This window comes from Ranitomeya variabilis, chromosome 6 (genome assembly GCF_051348905.1).
Source record: "Ranitomeya variabilis isolate aRanVar5 chromosome 6, aRanVar5.hap1, whole genome shotgun sequence".
NCBI classification, from domain to species: domain Eukaryota; kingdom Metazoa; phylum Chordata; class Amphibia; order Anura; family Dendrobatidae; genus Ranitomeya; species Ranitomeya variabilis.
The window spans coordinates 392,454,253-392,482,025 of record NC_135237.1 but is presented as its reverse complement, the minus strand read 5'-3'; the positions used below and the strand labels follow the sequence as shown (position 1 = coordinate 392,482,025).

At 42.3% G+C, this 27,773-nt stretch overlaps 1 protein-coding gene across 7 annotated transcripts in view; it reads right to left on the bottom strand.

Moving 5' to 3' along the window:
* Nucleotides 1–27,773, bottom strand: part of DSEL (dermatan sulfate epimerase like) — a 99,714-nt gene that overhangs the window by 68,988 nt on the left and 2,953 nt on the right. For 2 of the 7 annotated variants that reach the window (XM_077270117.1, XM_077270118.1), the window contains exon 1: nucleotides 6,296–6,491. The exons of 4 other annotated variants lie outside the window; for them this stretch is intronic. The gene's annotated coding sequence lies outside the window, so the exon portion shown is untranslated. Of the gene's footprint in view, nucleotides 1–6,295; nucleotides 6,492–14,930; nucleotides 14,951–27,773 lie in introns of those variants that run through there. One more of the 7 variants, XM_077270121.1, reaches the window with a different exon arrangement.

Genomic DNA, 27,773 nt, shown 5'->3' with positions numbered 1-27,773 from the left:
GCGATTTTTAGAGAAGGTCTCTCTGATGCCATTAAGGATGTTATGGTGGGGTTCCCTGTGCCTGCGAGTCTGAATGAGTCCATGACGATGGCTATTCAGATCGATAGGCGTCTGCGGGAGCGCAAACCTGTGCACCATTTGGCGGTGTCTACTGAGAAAACGCCAGAAAATATGCAATGTGATAGAATTCTGTCCAGAAGCGAGCGGCAGAATTTTAGACGAAAAAATGGGTTGTGCTTCTATTGTGGTGATTCAACTCATGTTATATCAGCATGCTTTAAGCGTACTAAGAAGCCTGACAAGTCTGTTTCAATTAGCACTTTACAGTCTAAGTTTATTCTATCTGTGACCCTGATTTGTTCTTTGTCATCTATTACCGCGGACGCCTATGTCGACTCTGGCGCTGCTTTGAGTCTTATGGATTGGTCCTTTGCCAAACGCTGTGGGTATGATTTGGAGCCATTGGAGGCTCCGATACCTCTGAAAGGGATTGACTCCACCCCATTGGCTAGTAATAAACCACAATACTGGACACAAGTGACTATGCGTGTTAATCCGGATCACCAGGAGGTTATTCGCTTTCTGGTGCTGTATAATCTACATGATGTTTTGGTGCTGGGATTGCCATGGCTGCAATCTCATAACCCAGTCCTCGACTGGAGAGCTATGTCTGTGTTAAGCTGGGGATGTAAAGGAACTCATGGGGACGTACCTTTGGTTTCCATTTCATCATCTATTCCCTCTGAGATTCCTGAATTCTTGTCTGACTTTCGTGACGTTTTTGAAGAACCCAAGGTTGGTTCACTACCTCCGCACCGGGAGTGCGATTGTGCCATAGACTTGATCCCGGGTAGTAAATACCCTAAGGGTCGTTTATTTAATCTGTCTGTGCCTGAAAACGCGGCTATGCGAGAATATATAAAGGAGTCCTTGGAAAAGGGACATATTCGTCCTTCGTCATCTCCCTTAGGAGCCGGTTTTTTCTTTGTGTCTAAGAAAGACGGCTCTTTGAGGCCGTGTATTGATTATCGACTTTTGAATAAAATCACGGTTAAATATCAATATCCGTTACCACTGCTTACTGATTTGTTTGCTCGTATAAAGGGGGCCAAGTGGTTCTCTAAGATTGATCTCCGTGGGGCGTATAATTTGGTGCGAATCAAGCAGGGGGATGAGTGGAAAACCGCATTTAATACGCCCGAGGGCCATTTTGAGTATTTGGTGATGCCTTTTGGTCTTTCAAATGCCCCTTCAGTCTTCCAGTCCTTTATGCATGACATTTTCCGCGATTATTTGGATAAATTTATGATTGTGTATCTGGATGATATTCTGATTTTTTCGGATGACTGGGACTCTCATGTCCAGCAGGTCAGGAGGGTTTTTCAGGTTTTGCGGTCTAATTCCTTGTGTGTGAAGGGTTCTAAGTGTGTTTTTGGGGTTCAAAAGATTTCCTTCTTGGGATACATTTTTTCCCCCTCTTCCATCGAGATGGATCCTGTCAAGGTTCAGGCTATTGGTGATTGGACGCAACCCTCTTCTCTTAAGAGTCTTCAGAAATTTTTGGGCTTTGCTAACTTTTATCGTCGATTTATTGCTGGTTTTTCTGATGTTGTAAAACCATTGACTGATTTGACTAAGAAGGGTGCTGATGTTGCTGATTGGTCCCCTGATGCTGTGGAGGCCTTTCGGGAGCTCAAGCGCCGCTTTTCTTCCGCCCCAGTGTTGCGTCAGCCTGATGTTGCTCTTCCTTTTCAGGTTGAGGTCGACGCTTCTGAAATCGGAGCTGGGGCGGTGTTGTCGCAGAGAAGTTCCGACTGCTCCGTGATGAGACCTTGTGCTTTTTTTTCCCGTAAATTTTCGCCCGCCGAGCGGAATTATGATATTGGGAATCGGGAGCTTTGGCCATGAAGTGGGCTTTTGAGGAGTGGCGTCACTGGCTTGAGGGGGCCAGACATCAGGTGGTGGTATTGACTGACCACAAAAATTTAATTTACCTTGAGTCTGCCAGGCGCCTGAATCCTAGACAGGCGCGCTGGTCGTTGTTTTTCTCTCGGTTTAATTTTGTGGTGTCTTACCTACCGGGTTCTAAGAATGTTAAGGCGGATGCCCTTTCTAGGAGTTTTGAGCCTGACTCCCCTGGTAATTCTGAGCCCACAGGTATCCTTAAAGATGGAGTGATATTGTCTGCCGTTTCTCCAGACCTGCGGCGGGCCTTGCAGGAGTTTCAGGCGGATAGACCTGATCGTTGCCCACCTGGTAGACTGTTTGTTCCTGATGATTGGACCAGTAGAGTCATCTCTGAGGTTCATTCTTCTGCGTTGGCAGGTCATCCTGGAATCTTTGGTACCAGGGATTTGGTGGCAAGGTCCTTCTGGTGGCCTTCCCTGTCACGAGATGTGCGAGGCTTTGTGCAGTCTTGTGACGTTTGTGCTCGGGCCAAGCCTTGTTGTTCTCGGGCTAGTGGATTGTTGTTACCCTTGCCTATCCCGAAGAGGCCTTGGACGCACATCTCGATGGATTTTATTTCGGATCTGCCTGTTTCTCATAAGATGTCTGTCATCTGGGTGGTGTGTGACCGTTTCTCTAAGATGGTCCATCTGGTTCCCTTGCCTAAGTTGCCTTCTTCTTCCGAGTTGGTTCCTCTGTTTTTTCAAAATGTTGTTCGTTTGCATGGTATTCCGGAGAATATCGTTTCTGACAGAGGGACCCAATTCGTGTCTAGATTTTGGCGGGCATTCTGTGCTAGGATGGGCATAGATTTGTCTTTTTCGTCTGCTTTCCATCCTCAGACTAATGGCCAGACCGAGCGGACTAATCAGACCTTGGAGACATATTTGAGGTGTTTTGTGTCTGCGGATCAGGATGATTGGGTTGCTTTTTTGCCTTTGGCGGAGTTCGCCCTCAATAATCGGGCCAGCTCTGCCACCTTGGTGTCCCCGTTTTTCTGTAATTCGGGGTTTCATCCTCGATTTTCCTCCGGTCAAGTGGAATCTTCGGATTGTCCTGGAGTGGATGCTGTGGTGGAGAGGTTGCATCAGATTTGGGGGCAGGTGGTGGACAATTTGAAGTTGTCCCAGGAGAAGACTCAGCTTTTTGCCAACCGCCGTCGTCGTGTTGGTCCTCGGCTTTGTGTTGGGGACTTGGTGTGGTTGTCTTCTCGTTTTGTCCCTATGAGGGTTTCTTCTCCTAAGTTTAAGCCTCGGTTCATCGGCCCGTACAAGATATTGGAGATTCTTAACCCTGTGTCCTTCCGTTTGGACCTCCCTGCATCCTTTTCGATTCATAATGTTTTTCATCGGTCATTGTTGCGCAGGTATGAGGTACCGGCTGTGCCTTCCGTTGAGCCTCCTGCTCCGGTGTTGGTTGAGGGTGAGTTGGAGTACGTTGTGGAAAAGATCTTGGACTCTCGTGTTTCCAGACGGAAACTCCAGTATCTGGTCAAATGGAAGGGATACGGTCAGGAGGATAATTCTTGGGTCACTGCCTCTGATGTTCATGCCTCCGATCTTGTCCGTGCCTTTCATAGGGCTCATCCTGATCGCCCTGGTGGTTCTGGTGAGGGTTCGGTGCCCCCTCCATGAGGGGGGGGTACTGTTGTGAAATTGGATTCTGGGCTCCCCCGGTGGCCACTTGTGGAATTGTACTTGTGTGCATCATCCCCTCTGTTCACCTGCTCCTATCAGGATGTGGGAGTCGCTATATAACCTTGCTCCTCTGTCAGTTTCATGCCGGTCAACAATGTAATCAGAAGCCTTTCTGTGCATGTTCCTGCTACTAGACTACTCCCAGCTAAGTTGGACTTTTGTCCTTGTGTGTTTTTGCATTTTGTTCCTGTTCACAGCTGCTGTTTCGTTACTGTGTCTGGAAAGCTCTTGTGAGCGGAAATTGCCACTCTGGTGTTATGAGTTAATGCTAGAGTCTTAAAGTAATTTCTGGATGGTGTTTTGATAGGGTTTTCTGCTGACCATGAAAGTGCCCTTTCTGTCTTCTGGCTATCTAGTAAGCGGACCTCGATTTTTGCTAAACCTATTTTCATACTACGTTTGTCATTTCATCTAAAATCACCGCCAATATATGTGGGGGCCTCTGTCTGCCTTTTGGGAAAATTTCTCTAGAGGTGAGCCAGGACTGTCTTTTCCTCTGCTAGGATTAGGTAGTTCTCCGGCTGGCGCTGGGCATCTAGGGATAAAAAAACGTAGGCATGCTACCCGGCCACTTCTAGTTGTGCGGCAGGTTTAGTTCATGGTCAGTATAGTTTCCATCTTCCAAGAGCTAGTTCTCATATATGCTGGGCTATGTTCTCTCGCCATTGAGAATCATGACACAACCCGATGTTTACCCTGGTTACCATTGTAAATGTAAAAAAAACAAAAACAGTACATACTCACATTCCGGTGACTGTCACGTCCCTCGCCGTCAGCTTCTCGCACTGACTGTGAGCGCCGGCCGGCCGTAAAGCACAGCACAGCAGTGACGTCACCGCTGTGCTCTGCTTTTACTTTACGGCCGGCGCTCACAGTCAGTGCGGGAAGCTGACGGCGAGGGACGTGACAGACATCAGAAGGTGAGTATGTACTGGGTTTTTTTACATTTACAATGGTAACCAGGGTAAACATTGGGTTACTAAGTGCGGCCCTGCACTTAGTAACCCGATTTTTACCCTGGTTACAAGCAAACACATCGCTGGATCGGTGTCACACACATCGATCCAGCGATGACAGCGGGTGATCCAGTGACGAAATAAAGTTTCAAACGATCTGCTACGACGGACGATTCTCAGCGGGGTCCCTGATCGCAGTAGCGTGACACAGCGAGATCATATGTATATCGCCGGAACGTCACGGATCGTGCCATCGTAGCGACCAAAGTGCCACTGTGAGACGGTACCCTAAGTCAGGGTTGGGTTATAAAAAATAACCGAATCTCTGATGATCCCTGGGAGACTGGAGTACAAAAATTGTAAGGCTCATTTTGAGTTTGCCAAAAGACATGTGGGACACTCCCCAAATGTATGGAGGACGGTTCTATGGTCAGATGAGACTAAAATTGAACTTTTTGGCCAACAAGGTAAATGCTATATCTGGCGTCAAACTAACACAGGTCATCACCCAAAGAATAGGATGTTTTTCGGCAGCAGGGACAGGGTAAATGGTCTGAGGGAAGATGAATGGTGCGAAATAAAGGGATATTCTTGAGCATAACCTGTTTCAGCCTGGCAGTGATGTGAAAGACACTGACCCAAAGCATTGTGCTAAAGCAACACTTCAGTGGTTTAAGGGGAAACATGTAAATGTTTTGGAGTAGCGTTGTCAAAGCTCAGGCCTTAATCCAATTTTGAATCTGTGGTCAAACTTGAAGATTGCTGTTCACTAGAGGAAACCATCTAACTTGAAGGAGCTAAAGCAGTTTTGCCTTGATCAATGGGAAAAATCCCATAAGATGTGGAAAGCTCATAGAGACTTATAAAAAGTGACTAGCAGCTGTAATTGCTTCAAAAGGAGGCTCTACAAAGTACTGACTTTACGGGGGGTGAATAGTTATATACACTGAAGTTTTCAGTTATATTGTCCTATTTATTGTTTGCTTCACAATACAAAGGAAACCAAATGTTCACAGTTGTAGGCATGTTCTTTGTATGAACTGATGCAAACCCTCCACAAAAGTGGCATTTCAGGTTGTGAGGAAGCTAAACATGAAAAATACCACGGGGGTATATAATTTTGCAAGCCATAGTACAATAAATCCCATCCACTTTGTTGCAACTGTGAGATGCTGCATTTTTGATGCAGCGAAAATACACTGTCAAAAACTCACCCAAAACTCATTGCGGGAACAAAGCCTCAATGCTTCTGATTTCTCTGTTTAGACAAGTAAGCTACATTACTGTGGTATGTAAAATACTGTATGTCCTGTTTCACCCAATTTGAGACCTCAAAAAAAGGAAAATCAAATGTACACAAGTGAAGAAAAAACAGGTAAAGCGGAGAAGAAAATGTTCTATCTCCCCTTCCCCAAACAAAATACAAAAAATTTGAAAAAGAAAAAAAAGAAAAAAAAGAAAAGAAAAATTTTATAATAAAAAAAATAATAAAACAGTTCAGAAATAGCTTTCTATTGAGAGAGCAAAATCTTAAATGCTTTCTAGTTTACTCTGCCTTTCAATTTAGCCCTCGGTTTAAGGATCAGCTTTCAACTAAGCAAAGCAGTAATTTGATACATTCATCTAACATAGTAGTACTCATACTAAAAAATTTAAATTATATTCATTCCAAAGATGAAGGACATTAGCTCTTACTTTTCAGCACTTGAATCCAGTGTTCTTCATTCATTCGTCAGTGTAGCACAGCCATAAACTGGATACCAGCAAGTGTAAGCCTTTATGACTTGTAACACAAGAGTCAAAGGCAGAAGATAGGCTTTTATAAAGCCAGTACAAAATAGGAGAAAGGTTGACAATTCAAACAAGCCAGTAATGAATGTTTTATCATTACCCAGGAAGATCATTCAGAAAAGGAATGGATACTCATAAAACATGTTTACTATGGGAGCATAGGGGAAACTGTCACAACACGTTTGTCTAGTTAGGTTTCTTTGCTTGCAAAAAAATAAAAGAATATTAATACAAAGTATACTGTAGATATTTGTCCAATATAAGAAAAAAGAAGAGTAGCACAGCTGTAAACCTGAGGCCGGCCGTAGCCTATATGTGGTGTGACGGAGAGCCTGATAGCATGACAGGGGTGCTCGCATGAAGAAAAAGCGATGAATGGAACCAGCACTAAAACATAGAAAAAATACCAGTCTTGGAGTGGTCTTAAGTCCTTTATTGAAACATGCTTAAAACAACATCTTCACGGCTCGGGGGTGTGTAGATGAACAGGAGGTGTGCAGGGATAGACTCTATCTATAAGATTGCCTTGTGCAGGCATGTACTACGGAGGACAGAGAATGAACTTCAATCCAATATTGCAGCCAGCACGCAGCCAGCGGGTAAGGAAAGGGTGAATCAAACACCCGAAAACCCCGCCCATATGACTGAAAATTGTTCCCTCCAAATTCAGGTGACAGAGTCCCTTTAAGATCACTCAAAAACTGGTGAGTGCTGCCGCCTTTTTTCTATGTTTTAGTGCTGATACTGTAGATTTTTATTTTTTTTAAAGTTAACAAGGCAATTTCAGGTTAAGTATATGCCTATTAAATTGGACCTGTCACCAGATTTCACAACACTATCTTCATACATAATTACCGTATTTTCTGGTGTATAAGACGACTGGGCATATAAGACGACCCCCAACTTTTCCATATAAAATATGGAATTTGGGATATACCCGCTGTATAAGACGGGAGTCATCTTATACGCCCAGTCATCTTATACGGCGTGTGGTTCCCAGGGTCTGGAGGAGAGGAGACTCTCCTGCAGGCCCTGGGATCCCTATTCATGTAAAAAATAAAGAATAAAAATAAAAAATATGGATATACTCACCCCTCTGACGGACCCTGGCTCTCAGCGGTGCAAGCGTCTGCCTCCGTTCCTAAGAATTCAGTGAGTGAAGGACCTGCGATGACGTTGCGGTCACGCGACCGCTCACGTGACTGCTCATGTGACCGCGACGTCATCGAAGGTCCTTCACTCACTGCATTCTTAAGAACGGAGGCAGATGCTTGCACCGCTGAGAGCCAGGGTCCGTCGGAGGGGTGAGTATATCCATATTTTTTATTTTTATTCTTTATTTTTTACATGAATATGGATCCCAGGGCCTGAAGGAGAGTCTCCTCTCCTTCAGACCCTGGGAACCATCCATGATCGCTCTGTACACCCGTACCCGGCGTATAAGACGACCCCCGACCTTTGGGACAATTTTTAGGGGTTAAAAAGTTGTCTTATACGCCGGAAAATACGGTAAATAAATCTCTTAGACCTGACTTAGTTACATTGAAAATCCAATTCAGCATGGTTACAACACTATTAAAAATATTGCAAGTTAATATTACAAATTAGAATTTTATAAAGGGACGTCATGTCAACAGTATGGGTTAACGCTCTAGCCTGTCACTGAATTCAGCGGCTCGTGCAATGAGCTCAGAGTAATGTGTTGCTAACCTCTCTGCATGATCACTGAGCTTAGTGACTGGATAGAGCAGTGACGCGCTCTGTGGATATGATATCGTCTCTAGTGGTTAGTGGACCATGTGAGATTTGAGTTTGCTGGCTTTGCCGAATTTTCCCCCAAAATTTGATTTGCGGTGAACGTTGAATGTTCCTTATTATGGCCTCGGCTGTCTACAGATCTCAGAGCATAATAAATGTAAGGTGTTAAATATGTATATCTCATCGCTTTTTATGTCCTTATGCTGACCTTTTTTTAAGGATCACAAATTCAGACACACACACCCATTGTGTTCAATGGTGGTGCGTACATGTCAGGCTTTTCACATGGACTGTGTGTCTGTGGGAAGAGCAGAGGCTAAGCACCAGAATTGCCTTTGCTGGTCAGTAAATATAGCGGGACCCCAGGTTATTTTTTGGGGGTGTCCCCTATAATAACCAGTAAAGCCTAAGCAAACAGCTGTGAGCTGATATTAATAGCTGTGAACCTTCTCAGCTATTGGCCCCTTCCCAGAGTGTTGACATCAGCCTCCAGCTGCCGGCTTTGCTTCAGCAGGTTACAAAGATTAAGGGGGATCCCAAGCCATTGTTTTATTTATTTATTTAAACAATAAATACAAGTACAGAAAAAATAACTTACATATTTCTATCTATCTATCCATCTATTTATTTCTCTATCATCAGAAAAGCAAGCAGCACTCTAAAAATTAATTGTAAAAAAGTAGACTTTATTAGCCCATCTGGTGTGTCAATGTTTTGGTTGTGAACAACCTTTGTCACGAGCAGGCAACATCAATCCTTGCGCCTATCTTCTTCTCAAAGAGGATGGCGCATACGCAGATTTATATTACTGAATTCACTGCACTACAATAAGTGATGACGCCTGCACAAGATTTCTGGCAGGGTGGCAGATTATCGTGGCACTGTTGCTTTGCAGCGATGGAGTACTGGGTTCAAATTCCACTAGGGACAACATCTGCAAGGAGTTTGTCTGTTCTCCCTGTGTTTGCATAGGTTTTCTCCGGGTACTCCAATTTAGTTTAACACTCCAAAGACATACTGATAGGGAATGTAGATTGTGAGCCCCAATGATGGCAGCAATGCTTATGTCTGTAAGGGGCTGGGGTATGAATGGTGCTGTCTAAGAGAGTAAAATAAATAAATAAAAACAAGAGTGACCTGTTAATCAGGGAGCAAAGAACGATGGCATGTGGAAATATTGGACTGAGCTTTAAGTACAGGGCCAAGCACCCTACACTTATAGCTCGCAGGCTCATAAATGTAATTGGATCACAAAGGATTACAATAGCAAGGTAAAGTATTAATTCTGGATTACAGCAATCTAACATACATGTGTTTGGTTTCATTGTAGTAAAAGTTTTATTAAAAGAAAATTGTTTTGAATATGACAGTATTTTCCCATTAAATGAGTAGTCGGACCTGTCAAATCACTGGACTAAAATAGGATCCTTCAAGGATGTATACTGCCATAAGCGATTATTATTATTCTTAGCAATTAGACCAAACCACAAAAATAATATTGAACTGATTAGATAACAGCTCTGAAGAAGACACACAGATCACTGAAACACTCAAAGTGTCTATATTCCCAGAGCTTGTCTCCACCTATTTCTGGTCTCCCTACCCCCAACCTCCACCAGTGACTGAAAGCCACTAATGTATATGCTTGCACTAATGGTGAATATGATCACAAGACACAAAAATCTAGCCTATGTGTAATTATGAGTCTATTAATTTTTACACCAGAGTTAAAATCCAATAGTTAGTCATTATAAAAGTGAAATCACATAAATCACAAACATTCAAAACATGTATGAAAAGGACAGTGATTGGCGAGCACTAAAATCCTCTGGTGCTCATTACGTGAACAGAAAAAATCGTAATGCTCGGGTGCTTGTTTCGAGTAAAGAGCATAATGGAAATCATGGGAAACGCAATCATTTTTTCCAGCAGAAAATTGCTGAAATGGATGGAAACACCACTGAAATGGAATGGGAACAGCATGGGAAGACCCCCACACACATCTCTGACTCCCAGGTTGCTGCTGGGAACAATGCTGTCAGAGTATTATACCACTTTTAAGGACTGACAATAAAAAATGCAAAACCGAAGATAAAATGGACTATATATGAAAAAGGTTAGGAAACATTATTTTCTGTATAATGACTTTTATATAAGGCAAAATAACAAAGAGAAGAAAAAAATGCCTTTTCTCACCATATCTCCCTGTTGTTTATAGTAATAGATATATAATTTTAAAAAATGAGGTGTGCCCCCTCTATTTTTAATAACCAGTGGACTGATATTATCAGGCTGGTAAGATCCATGGTTATTGACTCCATACCAACCCGCAGATGCTATAGAACTGGCAAATCACATTAGATAAGCCCCTATCTCAGCTATTCCAGATTATCTTGGTGTGGTGACAATCAGGATAATGGGATTTGGGGATGAGGACAGCTGTGATTTGTCACAAATCATAGCTGGCACCATTCCCTGGGTTTAGTAATGAAGAGGTGTCTTTCACCAAAGTTTACAGCCGCCAGGTCTCCCAACAGTGGTAAGGCCTGGAAAACTTAAGAGAAACTTTAAGAGAGACTTTAAGGGTAATAGAGTTCCCAGCTGATGAGGCACCTGGAAGTTGTGAACTCTTGTAACCTTGTAACCAGCAGCTGGGAACTCCAGTAACCTTAAAGTCTCCCAGTTGGGTGCACACGTTTTTTTACTGCGTTTTTACCTGTATTTTTGTACAGCAATGAATGCGGTTTAAAGCATGATGAAAAAAAAGGGTTAGTTAAAGACAAAGATAGCGTGATGGATAGATAATAGAAATATTAGATAGATAGTAGCCAACATGGTTACTGCATGGCATGTCCACATGTTGATTGGCTGTCTAACAGCCACAAAACATGCAGGACACGGACTCGAGCATTCCGCTTGCGCATTCCCTATACCCTTGGTTCATGCGTCAGTTCAGTGTAGCATAGCCATAAGCTGGTTACCAGCACACGTGTGAGCCGCTATGACTTGTTACACAGTAGTCAAGGTCAGAAGATACTGTCTACATAACAGACTTTTATGAAAAAGGTAGAAGGTTCACATTTCTAACAAGTCAGTCATGCATGGTTCAACATTTTCAATTCCGTACTTGATCAACCAGTATGACAAGAATATGATACTCATAAAACATGTTTGCCTTTGACGCATACAAAAAAAGAGCATCACCATGTTTGTTCAGTGTAGAAAGCTGCTAAAGAATACAAAAGAAATAGAGCATATGTTTTATTTTATTTATTTTTTTACTTGACAAGGCAAAGTCAAGTTAAATAAGTGTCTTTGTCTGATAAGGATCAGTCTTTAGATATCACAGCATAAACTTGACGTGGGCTTTGTCCTTAGAAGTAGTGCCATATATTTTGTTGAAAAATTATGCCCTTTCATGAATGAGCAAAATGCTTTTCTAGTTTATAATATGTTAAAAAACGGTATCGGTTGTCATCAGTGTTTTCCATCAGTGTGTCATCCATTTGTTGTTTCTTACCATCAGTGGGTCATCAGTGCTTTTCTGGTATGGATAATAAAAGAATTTATAAAGCTTCTATACCTTGCAATGGACTATACTGTACATGGATGCCATGTTTTTCACGTCATTTTTATTACCTGTGCTTCTGGAAAAAAATGGACATGTCTCCATGTGTTTTAAATGGACAAAAGGCTCGTGTAAAAACATGGACATGTGTATAGGACCATAGATTATAATGGGCACAGTAGCGTAGCTACCTGGGGGCAGAGGGTGCGGGCGCCCCGGGCCCGATGCTCTGAGGGGGCCCACCCAGAGCTACGCTACTGTAAGTGTATCGGCGCTTGCAGCGCACCGATACAGTTACTTTCTGCGGCACAGCAGGGAGCATCGATCTCCCTGCTCTGCCGCCCGGCCCCTATGGGGCCCCTGAGCAGGCAGGGGGCCCGGTGCCAGCAGTGGGTCTCTGCCATCATCGGAAGATCAGCTGTATGGGCATTTAGCTGATACAGCTGATCGCATTGATGGGAGAAGGAGCGCTACGCTCCTTCACCCATCATCCCCCTGTCAGTGTCGGCGTCTGATGTCGCCGACTCTGACAGCGAGCGCGATGACGTCACTGCCCAGCGCCCGCTGTCAGGAGATCAGCAGGAGCAGCACAGGAACTAGGAAGAAGAGAGGTATTTATTTATTTATTTTTTATGGGTGCTGCTGCCTTATTACAGGGTCTGCCTATGGGGATCTGCCGCCTTATTACAGGGTCTGCCTATGGGGATCTGCCGCCTTATTACAGGGTCTGCTTATGGGGGGCTGCCTTATTACAGGGATTGACTATGGGGGCTGACTTATTACAGGGTCTGACTATGGGGGCTGCCTTATTACAAGGTCTGGTTATAGGGGTGCTGCCTTATTACAGGGTCTGACTATGGGGGTGCTGCCTTACTACAGGGTCTGCCTATAGGGATTCTGCCTTATTACAGGGTCTGACTATGGGGGCTGCCTTATTACAGTGTCTGACTATGTGGGCTGCCTTATTACAGGGTCTGACTATGGGAGTGCTGCCTTATTACAGGGTCTGACTATGGGGGCTGCCTTATTACAGGGTCTGACTATGGGGGTGCTGCCTTATTAAGGGTCTGACTATGGGGGCTGCCTCATTACAGGGTCTGACTATGGGAGTGCTGCCTTATTACAGGGTCTGACTATGGGGGCTGCCTTATTACAGGGTCTGACTATGGGGGCTGCCTTATTACAGGGTCTGACTATAGGGGTGCTGCCTCATTACAGGGTCTGACTATGGGGGTGTTGCCTTATTACAGGGTCTGCCTATAGGGGTGCTGCCTTATTACAGGGTCTGACTATGGGGGTGCTGCCTTATTACAGATTCTGACTATGGGGGCTGCCTTATTACAAGGTCTGACTATAGGGGTGCTGCCTCATTACAGGGTCTGACTATGGGGGTGCTGCCTTATTACAAGGTCTGACTATGGGGGCAGCCTTATTACAGGGTCAGCCTATAGGGATGCTGCCTTATTACAGGGTCTGCCTATAGGGGTGCTGCCTTATTACAGGGTCTGACTATGGGGGTGCTGCCTTATTACAGGGTCTGACTATGGGGTGCTGCCTTATTACAGGGTCTGACTATGGGGGCTGCCTTATTACAGGGTCTGACTATGGGGGCTGCCTTATTACAGGGTCTGACTGTGGGTGCTGCCTTATTACAGGGTCTGACTATATGGGGGTGCTGCCTTATTATTACTTATTATTATGCTATAGAGTCTGCCTATGGGGAGTGCATTATTCTATACTGTGGACTATTTGGTGCATTATGCTACTGTATATGGAGGCTATCTAGGGGGCCATCATATGGAGATCGTATGGAGATTACAGTGTGGGGGTCATTATACATTGTTGGAGCCATCAAACAGTTTGGGGGCTACTAAGGGGTCAGTATACTGTGTGGGTGGTACTATACAGTGAGGGGGCATTATACTGTGTATAAGAGAGCATCATACTGTGTATAGCGGAGCTTTACTGGGGGAGACTCGGGACATTATTAAATGTAAAGTGGGCACTTATTTTTATAGGGGAACTCAGGTTACTGTGACTATCAAAGGGGCACACAGGGCAATATTACTTTCTAGGGGGCAAAATATGGTCACTGTTTTCTAGGGCACTTGCACCCGGCATTACTATATTATAGAGGGGTGCTTTAGAATTTAGAGGGCACAGAGAACCACACAGCAGGTGCAGTAATAGGGTCAGTAATACGGCAGCAGCGGCTCAGTATTGGGGTATCAGGGGCAGTAATAGGGTCACATATGGCAGCAGCAGCTCAGCATTGGGGTATCAGGGGCAGTAATAGGGACACATACGGCAGCAGCGGCTCAGTATCGGGGGCAGTAATAGGGACACATACGGCAAAAGTGGCTCAGTATTGGGGTATCAGGGGCAGTAATAGGGACACATACGGCAGCAGCGGCTCAGTATTGGGGTATCAGGGGCAGTAATAGGGACACATACGGCAGCAGCGGCTCAGTATTGGGATACCAGCAGGATGAGAAGTTTGTGCAAGTTGAGAGTAGATAGATGGTGATGGGGCTGGAAATGTGAGAAGTGAAATGTGTCTTTGTTGTATTCTCTGCAGACGAATCGTGGCTGGAAGAAGTTGTCATGTCGGTCTGGGCCAGATTGAAAAGACGGGAAAAATGAACGATTCCATTAGAAAGAACATCAGTGGTAAGACATTATCTGTAACTGTGCAGTGATCTGTTATATGTTCTGTAGGGCTGGTATCTACCACTGACCGTATGGCGGTATTATACATATTGGTCTTTATATAGAGATTATCTTCAGTAACAGCGCGGTCATCTGCTGAGGTTCTCCTCCAGTATTAGGGCGCGTCACCGAGTTGTAATCAAGGTTACCTGGTTAGGGGCCCACTCAGAAGCTTTGCCCCCCCGAACCAAAACCCTAGCTATGCCTCTGAATGGGCACATGTGGTATCCGTGAAAAAAATGGATAGCACATGTATTGGAAGGCCAAGGAGGATTTTAGAATGATAGGTTCAGCGATTAATTTGCAATAACCCTAAAATATTTAATTCTGGAGTAAAAAGCACAAGGTGAGCAACGAAATCTCACAGCAGCACTTTGGCCTCTCCTCAGAAGACCCTAATATAATGCACTCCTATCTATATTAAAGGAAACCTGTCAGCATGCTTTTGTAACGGAAAGTAAAGTAATAACAGTAGTGGTGCTGTAATACTGATAAAATTGATACCTTTGGTGAAGAAATCCGCTTTGTTGTTCTTCTTTAATCACCATTTAAAGTTTTTTGCTAATTACATGTTCATGTACATGGAGCTGTGTACAGGGTCTTCTCCTCCCTGGCTGTGAGGACCAACATCTAATTAGTTATTGCCGTGACTTTACATTACATTACAAAATCATGCAGACAGGTTCACTTAAAAATCTAAGGCCATGTGCACATGTTTAGCATTTAGTGAGTTTTTTACCTCAGCATTTGTAAGTCAAAACCAGGAGTGAGTGAGAAATACTGAAGTGCTGACGTGTCTTTATTATACTTTTCTTCTAATTGTTCCTTTCTTGGTTTTGGCTTACAAATACTGAGGTAAAAAACTCACCTAATATTAACCATGTGCACGTGGCCTAAAACTTCTTATTAGGTCTCTGCCATTTGTGGCATGTTCTCTGGGATATACATCCCATTATCTATGGAGCTATCTGTCTAGCAAAACATGTGTTGAAGCAGCACTCAGACAGTAAATTGAGTCTCAAATCCCAGGACTCTGGTACAATGTCCAGTATTAGCTCAAAAATAAAAGCATTGGAGGATTGAAAACTTGTATCTATCTATCTATCTATCTATCTATCTATCTATCTATCTATCTATCTATCTATCCCATATCTATCTATCTATATCTACAGTATCTCATATCTATCTATCTCATATCTATCTATCCATCTATCTAATATCTATCTATCCATCTATCTAATATCTATCCATCTATCTATCCATCTATCTAATATCTATCTATCTATCTATCTATCTATCTATCTATCTATCTATCTATCTATCTATCTATCTGTATCTATCTCATATCTATGTATCTACAGTGGATATAAAAAGTCTGCATACCCTTTGAAATGCAGGGTCTCTGTCATGTAAAAAATAATCATACCAAGAGGATCCATTTCAGCACTTTTGTACCTTTAATGTCACCTATAATCTGTACAATTCAATTGAAAAATAAACTGACATATTTTCTGGTGGAAAAAAAAGGACTAAAATAATGTGGTTGCATAAATATGGATACCCTTAAACTAATAATTCATTGAAAGACCCTTTGAATTTATTACAATATTCAGACTTTTTGTGTAGGAGTCTATCAGCATGACGCATGTAGAATTGCCAATATTTACCCACTGTTCCTTGCAGTAGCACTCAAAATAAATCTGTCATAATGTGAGGGCATCTCCTGTGTACAGTGCCCTCTTAAAGGGAACCTGTTATGTGAAAACTGCTATTAACCTGCAGATAAGGAGTTAACCTGCAGGTTAAGGCCGGCGTCACACTAGGCGCATGAAAATACGGTCCGTTTTTTACGGCCGTAATACGCAGTAATTGTGCCAAAACACTGTTCCGCATTCAATGCGAGGATGCGATTTTTATGGACAAATTTATCCGTGTGTCATCCGTATGGCATCCGTATGGCTTCCGTACGGCATTTTTTTCTTGCAGGCTTGCAAAATGGACATATCATGGATCCATCGGCTCAAATATTCTAAAAAACATATATACAGTCTATATATATATATATATATATATATATATATATATATTGAAAAAATTAGAACAGCATCATATTACCACACTTGCAGTGCAAAGCTTTCCAGACCAATGTTCAGATGGTTCCAATAATATGAGAAAAAAAGGAAAACAGCACAAAGAAAGTAACAAAAAAGTGGGTCTTTAATGCCTGGACGGCGTGGCAACGTTTCGGATTTTCCAATCCTTTTTCAAGCCTGTATATATATATACATATGTATATATATCAGTGATACACATATATATATATATATATATATATATATATATATATATATATATATATATATATATATTTATATTTAATCCAGCACTAGATAGCAGAAAAGCCGGTAATTCAATTGCCGGCTTTTGCTTTCTCCTTCCCAAACCCGACAGGATATGAGACATGGTTTACATGCAGTAAACCATCTCATATCCCTTCTTTTATTACATATTCCTCATTACTAATGTAACAAGTGTCTCTGTGTAAAATTTGGGGTCTCTAGCTATTAAATGAAAGGGTTAAATCCCGGAAAAAATTGGCGTGGGCTCCCGCGCAATTATCTCCGCCAGAGTGGGAAAGCCAGTGACAGAGGGCAGATATTAATAGCCAGGAGAGGGTCCATGGTTATAGGACCCCCCTTTTTCTGAAAAGTGTCTCACTGACATATATATATATATATATACCTATTCTATGTGTACACATTTATTCTACCTATTCTATTCAATTCTGTCAGTGTGATTTTACTGTACACCGCACTGAATTGCCGGCTTTTCTATAGAACACCGGTCCGTATTTCTCGCAAGTCACACGCATGGTCCGTGTATAATCCGTAATTTTCTTGCCCCCATAGACTTTCATTGGCGTATTTTTTGCGTAATACGCTGACAAACGCAGCATGCTGTAATATACGTCAGATAGAAGCTGCCCCATAGAGAATCATTGGGCCATGTGCAATGCCTATTCTCTGGACGTATTTTCTGCGCTCATACATCCGTAAAACTCGCTAGTGTGACGCCGGCCTAATAGTGTTATGAACCTACCTGTCTTCCGCACTTAGACCTCCACGGGGAGGAAATACATTTTATTCCTCTCTGTAGCATTTGTGTTTCAGTCATAGGGGTGGCACTGGCACAGGGGTGTTTCAGTCATAGGGGTGGCACTGTGTATAGAGAGCTGCATCTGTAATCGTGCACCCGGCCATGACTGACAGCAGACTCTCTATACGCAGTGATGTCTAATCCAGAGCCGGTGGCACCCTCATGAATGAAGCCCAGCGCTACAATAAAATTTATTTACTCCCTGAAGCAGGGGTCTAAGTGCTGGCGACAGGCTGGTTCAAAACACTATTAATCTGCAGATTATCACCATATCTGAAGATTAATAACGTTATTTCATGTGATAGGCTCCCTTAAAAGGGGTTTTCCCAAGAACAAAATACAGTGTGATTAATAGATCTTGGAATAAAAATAAGTTCCAAAATTGGATGTGTTAAAAAAATGTTCTTGTCCTGAGATAATCTTAAAATGTGTCCCCATGTAATGGCTATGTCCAACCATGCAGGAACAGAGTCAGATATATCACAGCTCCTGAACAGAGGAGGAAGTAAAAGAGTATACAGACATTACAGCAACTGAGTCTTTCTGTGAGGTAAAACAAGTTTTTAAACAGGCAGTGAAATCTTTTTCCTTACAGAATCCAGCAGCTGTGATCCCTTGCTGTCCTGTCTGTATACTCTATTTTTCTTCCTCCCCTGCCCAGAGCTGTAGTATGATCAGTCTATGTTCCTGCATGGTCAGGCACAGCCAGGAACATATATAAAATTATCTCAGCACAGGAACCATTTTTTAACACATCCTATTGTGAAACTTATTTTTATTCCAAGATCGATTGATTAATGTGTACTTTTTTGTGGGACAACCCAATTATGGTTGCCCTATATAAACCACTACTAAGGGCCCCTTCACACTGTGCAATCAAAGTCTGAACGAGCGTTCGATTTGTGACGTTTATCCGTCCTCGTTCCGAGGTTGCAAAGTGTGACATGGCGTTACGATCTGCGACGCAGCCCAGCATCGTACGATGTGAAAGAAAGAGCAGAACTTTCTTTCGTCGTAAATGTCTCGCTGTGGCGGTCGAAATCGTAGTATGTGACGGCGGTCATACGAGCTCGTAATGCGACTACGTGGGTTGGGCTTCCGCATACCTGTCTCCTGATTGGGCGTGACGTTTTAGCACGCCCATGCTGGTAATACGTCACGCTCGGAGTCGTAGGACTATGGCGGTGTGAAGGGTAGCGTACGATTGCGACGCGTGACGTTCACATCGCAACTACGTCAGAAAAAGCGTTAACATCGTAGAGTGTGACCGCTGGCTACGAGCTCGTACTGCGATGTCGAATATGACGCAAATGCGTCGTAATCGTAGCAGAATCGACCAGTGTGAAGGGGCCCTAAGCCTCTCTCCCTACCACTCCCTGATGAAGCAAGGTGTGAAATGCGCTTTGGAGTGTGGGGCAGCAGTGTCATAGCACACAGCATGAATACTGGTTAGGTTACTATGCATATCCCTTTGTTCACCTTCATGGAAATCCTTTGTGGCCAGCATTACAACTAAGGCACTTTATTGTGTCTGTGCATATACATATAATGCCATACATGGATCATCTAAATTAATATATTTTTCTATAATATTTTTTTTATATTTTGAGAATAATTATTATTAATATTTATATGCACTGCACTTTATTATTTGGAATATATACCCCCTTGATATTCTGATCCCAAGCTATGCAACTTTGTTATATTTGTTATATATACTTTTTGATATTTAGTATACACTCCCTGACAGAAGTTATGTCGCTTATCCATGTTATGAAAATAATAGCTTATAACCTGATGTTAAATTCATCCATTGGTTGTTTAAATTATTCTTTTGAAAGCTGAAACCCTCCGAAATGTGGTTTAGGTAAAGAAAATAAATTGGCATCAATGTAGAAATATTGATCAGTTAATGGACACAGAATGGTCAGATTTTGGCAAGACAAAAGTTTTGTCACCTGGTCATATAATGCACCCAATCCTAGTTTACATCCCCACCTGTGCTTGCTCAGTAAATGATCGGTTAATTAGTGTGTGTGTATAAAAGAAACTCAGCATCCCAGACCTTCACTTGAACTGCAACTTGAGCTCTGATAACATGCCAAAAATCCACCCTGCGACCAAAGCCTGGATTATCTAGAGGCTGAAGACCAGATCCACTGCAGAGGTGGCTGGCATCTTTAATGTGTCTCAGCGTCAAGTACAAAGAATTAAAAAAAGATTTGAAGAGACTGGAGATGTGTTTGACAATCCCAGTTCTGGCAGACCCCGCAAGACAACTGCTCAGGAGGAACGTTTGTTGGTTAGAAAATCCAAAGCAAACCCCTCTTCCACTGCAGCAGAGCTACAAAAGGCCTGGTCACCTCATGTCATGTCGGACGCTGTTCAGACCAGGTCGTTCGACAGACAGCGGTAATTCCGATTTTGACCACTATGTGCTCATTGGCGTCGGCTAGATTTTATCTAGCTTTTCCGGGGTTAATTTACCTGATCCTCAGATTGGAAGCTGGGCCATGCCCATTGCCTTTAAATAGTTCTCCTGATCATTGGGCGTCGCCGATTATAGCTTCTGTCTTGTGCGTTGTTATCTCGGTCTGGAGTGGAGAGCTGGTTGTTGGAGATTCGTTGCTGGTGGTGTATTTTCCTTTGTCTTATTTACTCTTTCCTATATTTGTATTTATTTTGCCCTGCACATTTATAGTGTATTCCTGAGTGACTGCGGCGTGGTGTACATTTTCCTTTATCCTTGTCTGTGCTAACTGTGGGTATTGGTGTATTACCTTCACTGGGTGGTGGGCGGAGGTTTCAGCCTAGGGTTGAAACAGGAGACAGGGTGAGGTTCGAGGCCTGGACATGCACACCATCAGTGTAAACTTCAGGTAGAGGGTCAGTCAGGATTTCCCTAGTCTGAGGGAAATTGCAGGGGCCCGGGTTATTAGCTCTCGCCCACCTAGTCTCTCCGTGATACCTCAAGTCCCTGTGTCAACTAGAACAGTTTGTAGGATTCTGTCCCGAAATGGCCTCCATGGTTGAATCAGCGCCCAGAAGCCAGCACTAAACAAAAGGCAAATAAAAAACTGTGTGGCATTTGCAAAGTCCCACAGCTTGCTAAACAGATGGACCCTAGAAAAGTGGCAGAAGGTTGATTTCTCTGATGAATCTTCAGTAGAATTACACCACATCCGCCACAAATACTGCAGGAGACCTACTGGAGTCTGTATGGATCCAAAATACATCCAGAAAACAGTTAAATTTGGTGGGGGGAAAGATCATGGTCTGGAGTTACATTCAGTATGGGGGTGTGCAAAACATTTGCAAGGTGGAAAGCAATATTAATAATCTAAAATATCAAGAAGTATTAGCTACCTCTTATATTCCAAATCATAAAAGGGGTCAAATTCTGCAGCAGGATGGTGCTCCATCTCATACATCCATCTCTACAACAAAGTTCCTCCAGGCAAAAAAGATCAAGGTGCTCAAGTACTTGCCAGCCCAGTCACCAGACATGAACATCATTGAGCATGTTTGGGGTAGGATGAAAGAGGAAATGAAGCTTTTGATGTAAAATTGGCTGATATTTTCAACTGTTCACAATTCCCTCCACCTTGACTAATGTCTCAGTTCCAGCTGCCAAAAAGAGTCCCAAAGCACAATGCTGTCTTCACCATGCTTTCTTGTGGGCATGGTGTTCTTTTGGTGATGCACAGTATTCACTTTGGAATTATGGCCAAAAAGTTCAAATTTGGTTGACCTAATCATCACACATTTTCCCATATATTTTTGTCAGACTAAATGTATTATGCAACCATATTATTTTAGCTTTGTTATTTTTATATTCACCCTAAAATTATTTCAGTTTGTTTCTCAATGGATTTGTAGAAATTATGGGTGAAATTAAAGGTGAAAGAAGTTCTGAAATTACTGTTCTTGGTAAAATTTTTATACACGACAAAAAAATGGCATTTTAACACTATAGACATTTAATATCCATTCTATCTATCTATCTATCTATCTATCTATCTATCTATCTATCTATCTATCTATCTATCTGTCTCTCTCTATTGGAGAGTCTCATGTTCCTGGAACCAAAAGGTCCAATTCATTGTTGTATTTAAGCCATTTTTCTAGCTTTTGTTGTTTTTTGCCTGTTTTACATTTGCACCTTATTCTTTTAATTTGCACCTTTGCTAAAGTCTATTTTATATGTGTTTGCTCGTTTTATTTTTTAATGTTCATCATTGTGGATTGGTTCTTGGCTTTCCACATGTTTTTTGCTGATTCATCAACTGCATATTTTAAAAGTCACAAAATTTTTGCGCAAATGTAATCCAGTCCCCCTGGTGTAATTTCATATGCACCTGAAATTTTGACACCTTCAGAACAACTATACCAAATTGCAGTTTGATATAGAGGGAAAACTGTAAAGTTGTAGCTTTTTGGCAAGCTTCAAGCAAGAAAAAAGTATAATAAATTTCACTTGGTCCAAAGTATATTAATTATATAGTAACCTTGAGATCCAAATTAAATTAATGTCAAAAGCATTAGATATATGTCATAATTTTTTTTTTTTTTCAGTAGAACATCTGCTACTCACTTGGAGAATAATAACAGCTTGCCAACCTACACTTATTGCTATAGTTTCATCAGAACAGACTACCTAGTAGGCCAAAACATAAAAATATATGGAACTGATTAGATATTAGCGGAGAAGAAAACAGTCTGTGACCTCAGAGGCAAGTCTTTATTCCTGACCCTGGACCATCTCCCCCATCTTTTTTTGTCTCTCCTTCTCCCCACTCCTCCAGAAGACACAAATGATTGAAAGCTGCTAATGTATACTCCTGGACACAATGACAGCCATCAGTCATTAATGACAGAAACAGGATGAGACGGCGAGATGACGAGACATAAAATACCGCTTAATCATGACTATGAGTCTACTGAGCCTTTGATACAGAGATGTAATTCCCCTAAAAAATTTTGAGATAACAGATATATTAGTTCGACTAGACATGATAATAAGATTATAATATACAGGCAAAAAGGTAACAATTTTTTCTTATAGCCAAAAATATATTCATATTTCTAATTACGGATTTTTACATTTGCAGCAAAACCAAATGAAACTGATCCCATAAAGTTTATCCCTGCCAAATCTGCTGGACTGAATTCCTGTTTATACATCTTGTATCCAAAGAATGTTAAGGATAAACACAAGGGCTACATTACAGAAGTGACTAAGGCTATGCGCACACTTTGCGGTGTGCTCTGCGGGTTCTCCCGCAGCGGATTTGATAAATCTGCAGGGCAAAACCGCTGCGGTTATCCCTGCAGATTTATCACGGTTTGTCTTCCAGTTTCCGGTGCGGGTTTTACTCCTATACTATTGATGCTGCATATGCAGCAATATGCAGCATCAATAGTAATGTTAAAAATAATAAAAGATGGTTTATACTCACCCTCTGACGTCCGATCTCCTCGGCGCTGCACGCGGCAATCCGGTTCCAAAGATGCTGTGCGAGAAGGACCTTCGTGACGTCACGGTCATGTGACCGTGGCGTCATCACGGTCATGTGACTGCGACGTCACTGCATGTCCTGCTCGCACAGCAACCCTGAGACCGGACAGCCGCGTGCAGCACTGAGAGGTGAGTATATCATTATTTTTTATTTTAATTCTTTTTTTTTTACACTAATATGGTTCCCAGGGCCTGGAGGAGAGTCTCCTCTCCTCCACCCCGGGTACCATCTGCACATTATCCGCTTACTTCCCGCATCGCGGGCACAGCCCCATGCGGGAAGTTAGCGGATCAATGCATTCCTATGTGTGCAGAATCGCAGTGATTCTGCACAAAGAAGTGACATGCTGCGGGTTGTAAACCGCTGCGTTTCTGCGGGTTTTTTCCCGCAGCATGTGCACAGCGGATTGCTGTTTCCATAGGGTTTACATGTAAATGTAAACGCAATGGAAACTGCTGCGGACCCGCAGCATCAAAATCGCTGCGGATCCGCGGTAAAACCCTCAAAGTGTGAACATGGCCTAAGGCTACTTTCACACTTGCGTCGGTACGGGTCTGTCGCTATGCGTCGGGCCGACGTACTGACGCACGTTGTGAAATTCGTGCACGACGTGGGCAGCGGATGCAGTTTTTCTACGCATCCACTGCCCATTCTGAAGTCCGGGGAGGAGGGAGCGGAGTTTCAGCAGCGCATGCACAGTAGAAAATGGCGGATGCGACGGCCAAAAAAAGTTCACTCGAACGCTTTTTCGTGCCGACGGTCTGCCAAAACACGATGGATCCATTGCAAAAACTTTTCTTCTATATTATTCCTTTGGTTTAATAAGCATTGACTTTGATGTGCATAAAAAGAAAAAAACAGTTTATCTGGTACATAGCTGAGGTTCTTCAGTGCACCCTCCGCATCATTATTATTATTATGCTTCTGCTTATATAGTGCTATCTTATTCCGCAGCGCTTTACATACATTGTCATCGCTGTCCCCAATGGGGCTTACAATCTAAATTCCCTATCAATAAGTCTTTGGAATGTGGGAGGAAACCTGAGTACCCGGAGGAAACTCACGCAAACACGGACAGAACATACAAACTCCTTGCAGATGTTGTTTTTGGTGGGATTTGAACCCAGGACTCCAGCGCTGCAAGACTGCAGTGCTAACCACTGAGCCACCGTGCTGACCACTGAGCCACCGTGCTGACCATGGCTAGAAATGCTCAGTGCACCATTTTGCCCCTTAGTTACCACACCTAGCCTCCATCCCTCATGTAAATTGACAGTGCACACCTGTCCAGAGTGATCGCTGCCTAAAAACAAAGCTCCAATGTGCAGGAGCGAGTGCAATACTTTCAGAAACCACTTTTTGCGGTTAATTGAGGTAGTGTTTTTGGAGTGACTGACTCAGTTTAATGATAAAGAAGTCATGAACACCATTTAATCAGTTATCAACTACGTCTCTTTGTCAGGGGGGCACATACTTACCACAATGTTGACTATTGTGTATTTCATCCTCTTAGTTTTGCTTACTTAATGATATGGGGGGTTGTCTGTTCTCTTTGTTGAAGTTGGCAGAAGGTGGCTAGATAAAAAATCTAATCGATAACATGGTTATATGTTTGGGTGTGTAAGCTCCTTTTTCTGTTGTCATTTGCATAGTCAATACATTATGCTGATCATGTGAGAAACATCCTTCATTTATCATCATCCAGCTTGGTGGTATTTATCTGAGAAGTGCATTGAAGTGATGGCCGCATATACAACGAATGCTGCTATGGCTGCCCTAATCACACTGGTCAACAGCATTTTTGGTGCCAAAGATATTTCATCGAATTTAGGGTATTTTTGGGGTGCTGATTCTGAATATGTCATCAGTTTTGCCAGATTGGCTCAAGTTTTTGAGATTATTGGTATCTTATTTATAGCACTTGTTGGTAAATGCGACGCATCATCTCATTCATTTCTTTGGATTAGTACTTGAACTGAGCAGTTCTCAATATAGTTTTGTGTTAATTAGTGTTCTAAAAGTTTGTTCATAGCTTGATTTTTGCACTAACTTTATGTTGTTGTCTGTTTTCCAGTGAAAAGCATGAACTCATCAAGAAGAAGTTGTCTTAACGATCCAGACTCATTCTGTTACATTTGTGGTGAATACACACTGCCAAAACATAGAAGAAACATAACAGACTTCGTAAAAAAAGTGTATTTTGCCTATTTTGGGGTTATGCTTGGGGACCAAGACAAGTTTTGGGCACCACACATAGTGTGCAAAGCATGTATCGAATTATTACGAAAATGGAGCAAAGGACAAAGAAAAAGCTTCAAATTTGGTGTTCCAATGGTGTGGAGAGAGCCAAAAAATCATCATGATGACTGTTATTTATGGTAAACACAGGTACAGGCACATCTTCACAATGAGGGACAGGCCTTCTTGCAAATTCCATGTTACTCCCATTTTCGTTTCTTATGCTTATTGAATCCTTGCACTTGCACTGCACAGAAATAACAGTCATCATGATGATTTTTTGGCTCTCTCCACACCATTGGAACACCAAATTTGAAGCTTTTTCTTTGTCCTTTGCTCCATTTTCGTAATAATTCGATACATGCTTTGCACACTATGTGTGGTGCCCAAAACTTGTCTTGGTCCCCAAGCATAACCCCAAAATAGGCAAAATACACTTTTTTTACGAAGTCTGTTATGTTTCTTCTATGTTTTGGCAGTGTGTATTCACCACAAATGTAACAGAATGAGTCTGGATCGTTAAGACAACTTCTTCTTGATGAGTTCATGCTTTTCACTGGAAAACAGACAACAACATAAAGTTAGTGCAAAAATCAAGCTATGAACAAACTTTTAGAACACTAATTAACACAAAACTATATTGAGAACTGCTCAGTTCAAGTACTAATCCAAAGAAATTAATGAGATGATGCGTCGCATTTACCAACAAGTGCTATAAATAAGATACCAAAAATCTCAAAAACTTGAGCCAATCTGGCAAAACTGATAGCATATTCAGAATCAGCACCCCAAAAATACCCCAAATTCATTAAAATATTTTGGACACCAGAAAAATTTTTTTTTTTTGTTGACCTGTGTCATCATTTCCAAGTTTGGGTTGAGCATCGCCTCATACCAACTCATCTTTGGCGATTCCAGTATCTTAGAGTGCTTGCAATCCTAAGGCCACGTGCACACGTTCAGTATTTGGTCAGTATTTTACATCAGTATTTGTAAGCCAAAACCAGGAGAGGGTGAAAACTGCAGAAATGGTGACGTGTTTCTATTATACCTTTCCTGTGATTCTTCCTCTCCTGATTTTGGCTTACACAGTTTGCATGGTAAACATTCTGAAACATACAGAAATTGAGTCACTGTACCACAGAATAATTGCGACCCAATTGCCCCATTGCCCTTAGTAATTCTCCTTAGTATCTCCACCCACTACAATGCTCCTTTCATGGTATCTACATACATTACCGTTCAAAAGTTTAGGGTCCCCAGACAATTTTGTGTTTTCGATGAAAACTCATACTTTTATTAATCAAATGAGTTGCCAAATGAATTTAAAATCTAGTCCAGACATTGACAAGGTTCGAAAAAAAGATTTTTATTTGAAATAATAATTTTCTCCTTTAAACTTTGCTTTCGTCAAAGAATGCTCCCTTTGCAGCAATTACAGCATTGCAGACCTTTGGTATTCTAGCAGTTAATTTGCTGAGGTAATCTGGAGAAATTTAACCCCATGCTTCCAGAAGCCCATCCCACAAGTTGGTTTGGCTTGATGGCCACTTTTTGCGTAACATACGGTCAAGCTGCTCCCACAACAGCTCAATGGGGTGAGATCTGGTGACTGTGCTGGCCACTCCATTACAGATAGAATACCAGCTGCCTGCTTCTTCCCTAAATAGTTCTTGCATAATTTGGAGGTGTGCTTTGGGTCATTGTCCTGTTGTAGGATGAAATTGGCTCCAATCAAGCGCTGTCCACAGGGTATGGCATGGCATTGCAAAATGGAATGATAGCCTTCCTTATTCAATATCTCTTTTACCTTGTACAAATCTCCCACTTTACCAGCACCAAAGCAACCCAAGACCATCACATTACCTCCACCATGCTTGACAGATGGCGTCAGGCACTCTTCCAGCATCTTTTCAGTTGTTCTGCGTCTCAAAAATGTTCTTCTGTGTGATCCAAACACCTCAAACTTGGATTCATCTGTCCATAATAATTTTTTCCAATCTGCCTCTGTCCAATGTCTGTGTTCTTTTGCCCATGTTAATCTTTTCCTTTTATTAGCCAGTCTCAAATATGGCTTTTTCGTTTCCAACCTCTGTCCTGAAGGCCAGCATCCCGGAGTCGCCTTTTATTAATAATAATAATAATAATAATTTTTTTCACTGTAGATGTTGATACTGGCGTTTTGCGTGTACTATTTAATGTAGTTGCCAGTTGAGGACCTGTGAGGCATCGATTTCTCAAACTACAGACTCTACTTTACTTGTCTTGTTGCTCAGTTGTGCAGCGGGGCCTCCCATTTCTCTTTCTACTCTGGTTAGAGCCTGTTTGTGCTCTCCTCTGAAGCGCATAGTAAACACTGTTGTAGGAAATCTTCAGTTTCTTGGCAATTTTTCGCATGGAATAGCCTTCATTTCTAAGAACAAGAATAGACTGT